Source organism: Galeopterus variegatus, unplaced genomic scaffold, assembly GCF_000696425.1.
Source record: "Galeopterus variegatus unplaced genomic scaffold, G_variegatus-3.0.2 Scaffold703, whole genome shotgun sequence".
NCBI classification, from domain to species: domain Eukaryota; kingdom Metazoa; phylum Chordata; class Mammalia; order Dermoptera; family Cynocephalidae; genus Galeopterus; species Galeopterus variegatus.
Genome location: NW_007726814.1, coordinates 121793 through 126918, shown reverse-complemented (window position 1 = coordinate 126918; position 5126 = coordinate 121793). Strand labels below are relative to the sequence as shown.

Sequence of the window (5126 nt, the reverse complement as noted above, 5' to 3'; positions counted from 1 at the left end):
TTTGAGCTGCAAGATTGCAAGGTTCCAGATGCTCTGTGTAAAACAATGCCCCACAGGGAGGGGAAGTGTGAGGTCCGGCTTGAGGCCACCCTTAAAAAGGGCTATAAACAGCAGCTGCTTCTATTGTGCATGCCAAGTGCTGCCTATTAGCTTAGGTCTCCAAACTCCTTGTTTCTTTGTCTTCTACCAGATGTGACCAAGTAGGAGTTTGTCAATTCAGAGGTGGACCCCAGATGGTGGGAATCAGGGGTGGGAAGTGGAAGGGGCCAGAGGGCTCTGGGGCGAGACAGGAGAAGCCGTCTGCTTTCTCCTGGGCGCTGTCTTCCCATCTCAGTGTCTGATCCTTTCTTCCCTCCACTCCGCTGTCTAGGCAGCTGAGGCCAAGTGGGAAAAGGATGTCTGCGGTGCCTGATCCTCAAGGTCAAATGTGGGCATGTGGGGGGGCACAGGGCACATGTGAGGGGAGAGAAGATGGCAGAGGAGCACTCAAGGAGCCACCATTAGGAACCCCAGCTGGAGGGTGGAAAAGGGTAAACAGAAGACCCAGCCGCTGGGACCATGCAGGACCTGGATGATGAAACTCCACGACGTGGGCGGGAAAACACAGAGATGTTTCGCTCGGCTGCACCTGGTGAAAGGGTTCATCAATTCCCTTGCTGGTGAGGACTAGACATCAACCTCAGAACCACGTTGCTTCTAGTTAATGGTATGTGTGTCTGTGTTTACTGTTTAAAAAACTGTGAGTTCAGACATTCTTAATTAATCCCTTCTTATTTCCCTTTCTTTCTTCTCCCAGTGTAGTGGACCCTTGGAGGCATGAGTGAGAACAGCTGTCTGCACCAGTTGCACCCTACCTACAGCAGCCAAGAGTCAGAAGTGCGGAATGGGGAGATCGGCAAGCAGCGTCTCCCCCAGAGCCTGCTCCTGGCACTGCGTCACTGCGCTGTGGCCCAGGTAAATGGACCCCCAAGCAACAGCCTCTGTCTTTTTGCCCTCTCCTTCTCATGGAGGTGACAGGAATGCTCAACAGTGCTCCAGAGCTGTTTCTGCCACAGGTATTTCCAAATTACACAGCGCGAGTTCTCATACACAGCTGGTAGAAGTGGGATGGGGGAGCAATTCCAGAGAACGATTCAAAAGTGTAGCTACATTATATATCTATATGCCATGACACTGAATTCCAGTATCTGCCAGAGAAACTCCTGCACAGGTGTAAGTGGATACAAACATGTGTAAAGATGTACTATTTTGGGCCAGCCGGTGGCGCATTGCTACAGCGCTCCCGCCGAGGGTTCGGATCCCACATACAGACTGGCCGCTCACTGGCTGAGCGAGGTGCGGGTGCAACACCGAGGGTTGTGATCCCGTAGCCGGTCCCAGTCCGGTGCGGGCGCGACACTGAGGGTTGCGATCCTGTTGCCGGACACGAAAAAAGACAAAAAGGAAAAAAAAAAGATGTACTATTTTGTGTCCCAGGGAGTTGGAGGCAACATAGGTACCCACTATTTGGGGAATGTGGTAGGAGCTTATAGTGGGCTACCATGCAGCAGTTGAAGCAATGAATGAGCACAGTTCTTTAGAAAGAGTGTTGAATGAAAATGTAAGAAATGGAACAAGATCTCTAGCATGATACCATTTAAATAATGTTAAGAAAAGCATACGCATACAGGAATTACTGTATTTTTACATTTCCAAGGGCAAATTCCTAATATAGGGGTGTCCATTGGGTGGGAAGAGAGGAAGGAGACAGGTCACAGGGATCAAGGACATAGGGGAAAGTTCAGATAAAATGAAAGAAGAGGGTTTGAACTGGTTAATTATGATAATTAATGTGCCATGAACTGAAGAAACAATTAATTCAGTTTTGCACTTAAATTCCTATGTATAAAAGTTCTCTCTCTTTCATATATCTACCTCCTTATAAAATACCATAGTTTATCTGGTGAGAAATACTATAGAAATGCATAAACACATGTACAATCCATCAACAACCAATCATCAAATACTCTTTAGATCTCTACTATGGGTGTAGTTTCCCTGTGCTGGGTATGATGGGAGCTTGCAAGACCATGTGGTATTTTGCTTGTTCTTATACTGATTGGAAATTCTATGCGAAATAATAGCATGCAGTTCAAAACAGTTTCTAATATTTTTTTTGGCATAATAACATTTAACATTTTTTAAATTTAATTTTTTATTTAGTATTAGCATATTCATTCTTACAAATATTTCTTTATGCCGTTTGCCTGACCTATCACTTCCCAAACCCCTCCCCTCCCTCCCCTCCATCTCTAGTATCCTTAGGTTTGTTCTCTTCTTCTGAAGTTCAACATACTGTAGTGGTCTTTTCTTTCTTTCTTTCCATCATTCCTTCCTTCTTCTCTCCTTCCCTCCCCCGACCCCCTTCCTTCCTAGCAGCCAGTTATGAGTGAGAACATGCAGTATTTCTGTTTCTTTGTCTGGCTTATTTCACTTAACATAATTTTCTTGAGGCTCATCCATGTTGTTACAAATGGCAGAATTTCATTCTTTTTTTATGGCTGAGCCGACCCCCTTCCTTCCTAGCAGCCAGTTATGAGTGAGAACATGCAGTATTTCTGTTTCTTTGTCTGGCTTATTTCACTTAACATAATTTTCTTGAGGCTCATCCATGTTGTTACAAATGGCAGAATTTCATTCTTTTTTTATGGCTGAGTAGAATTCCATTGTGTATACATACCACATTTTCTTTATCCAGTCATCTGTTGATGGACATTTAGGTTTGTTCCATATTTTGGCTGTTGTAAATAGAGCTACAGTGAACATGGGAGTGCAGGTATCCCTTTGACATGATGATTTCCATTCCTTTGGCTGTATACCCAGTAGTGGGATCGCTGGGTCGTATGGTAGTTCTATCTGTAGTTGTTTGAGGAAACTCCATGGTGTTTTCCATAATGGTTGTGCTAACTTACAGTCCCATCAACAATGGAGAATAGTTGTCCTTTCCCCGCATCCTTGCCAGCATTTGTTTTTCTCAGTCTTTTTAATAATGACAAGTCTAACTGGGGTGAGATGACATCTCAATGTGGTTCTGATTTGCATTTCTCTGATGACTAGTGATGCTGAGCAGTTTTTCGTGTACCTGTTGGACATTTGTATGTCTTCCTTTGAAAAATGTCTATTCATCTCCTTTGCCCACTTTTTAATTGGATTATTTGTGTTTTTTACTTTATAGTTGTTTGAGTTCTTTGTATATTCTGGATATTGATCCCTTGTTGGATTTATAGTTTGCAAATATTTTTTCCCTTTCTGTAGGTTGTCTTTCCACTCTGTTGATTGTTTTCCTTGCTGTGCAGAAGATTTTTAGTTTGATATAATCCCATTTATTTTTTTCTTCTGTTGCTTGTGCTTTTGAGGTCTTATTCATAAAGTCTTTGCCCAGTCCTATTACCTGGCATCAATACAGTTTATAATTAAGGTCCAGACTATTTAAGGCATACCACATGAGCTGCATGAGATTAAACAACAAAATAGATAATTGGTGAGGACAGGGAGTAGTCAGGGAAAAGTTTATGGAAGAGGAAGCTCTGCACTGGGCTGGGAAGGATGGGTGGGCTGGCTTGGAGGAGGGGAGGGGAATGGATTCTGCGCCGCTGGCAGGAGCGTGAGTGGAGCAGCCAGACCCCATGGAGGGGCAAATCTGGGGGAGTGCGTGCGCCGTGATCAGTGCAGCGTGCAGCCTCTGGCAACCCCACTTTGCCTCCTGCGGCTCCTCAGGAAGCCATGTGTGGAGCCTCTTGCAGTCCTCTCCCATGCCCTGCTCAGGGTGTGGGCGCTTGAGGGTGGGGTTTGGAGGGTGGCCAGAGCGCCTCTGCTGCCCCTGGGGTCCCTTTCACTGCGTTTTCTCTCTTATGCTTGAGGCTGCCTCCCAGCTTCGCCTTGTTGCTCCTTCCATGCAACAACGGGAAGGGGTCATGTTTTAAAGTGACAATCCTATTTTGAAGATATTACATAGAAAATTCTCCACACACCCATGGACAGATCTTCTAGTGATCATTTTTAAAGATCTTTTTGAAAATTAAAAGCATACGTGCATGAGTTTAAAGAGTCACCAATACTGTGAAGTTTATTAAGAAAATCAGGAGTCCCAAGCCCCCATCCCCTCCATTTGTCCTTACTCAGAGGCAATCACTTAGAGCTACATTGATAGATTCTTTTTGTGTTTACTTCTATATTTTTATTTAATGGGATGATATTGCTACTTTTTGATCTGTCAGTTTTAGGTATTATCTATGGACTCCATATTATGGAGGAAGGGCATTTAACTTTCTTTTCTCTTCCTTCCTTGATAGTGAATACTTCCCATTCCCCATCTTCCCAGAGTAGTTCATATTATAATTTTGGTTAGACCAGTATTCAGAATATGTTATTCAAAGCTGAGCCATGCAGTGACTATGATTATTTTTTCTTTTACAGGAAATTTTTTGATTTCTCTGGATCTATGCGGTCCAATACAGTAGCCACTAGCCACATGTGGCTACTGAGTATTTGAAATGTAGCTAATGCAACTATGGAATTAATTTTTAATATTATTTAATTTGAGTTCTTTATATCTAAATTTTAAAACTGATGGCTTTTGGAAAACTTTTAAGTGTGTTTGGAACATCTTTGGTATGTGACTCACTTTTTCAACTGCACATTTAATGGAAACTAAATACAGCTTGCTATGGTTTGAATGTCCCCTGCAAAACACAAGTTGAAAGTTAATCCCCAATGTATTGAGAGGTGGAGCCTTTAAGAGGTGAGTGGATCATGAGGCTCTGCCCTTATAAATGGATTAATCCATTCGGAGATTAATAGATGAATGGATTATCATTAGAGTGGAACTGGTGGCTTTATAAGAAGAGGAAGAGAGACTTGAGCTAGCATTTGAATGTGCTCCACCCTCTTGCTATGTGATGCCCTGCACCTCCTCTGAACTCTGCAGAGAGTTGCTACCAGCAAGAAGGCCCTCACCAGATGGTACCTCTTGACCTCGGACTTCACAGCCTCCAGACTGTAAAAACTACACTCCTTCCTTCCTTCCTTCCTTCCTTCCTTCCTTCCTTCCTTCCTTCCTTCCTTCCTTCCTTCCTTCCTTCCTTCCT

General features: G+C 43.6%; 1 pseudogene; it reads left to right on the top strand.

Annotated features, from left to right (window-relative positions):
* The first annotated feature begins 816 nt into the window (after positions 1 to 816).
* Positions 817 to 5126, top strand: part of LOC103589563 — a 24536-nt pseudogene continuing 20226 nt past the window's right edge.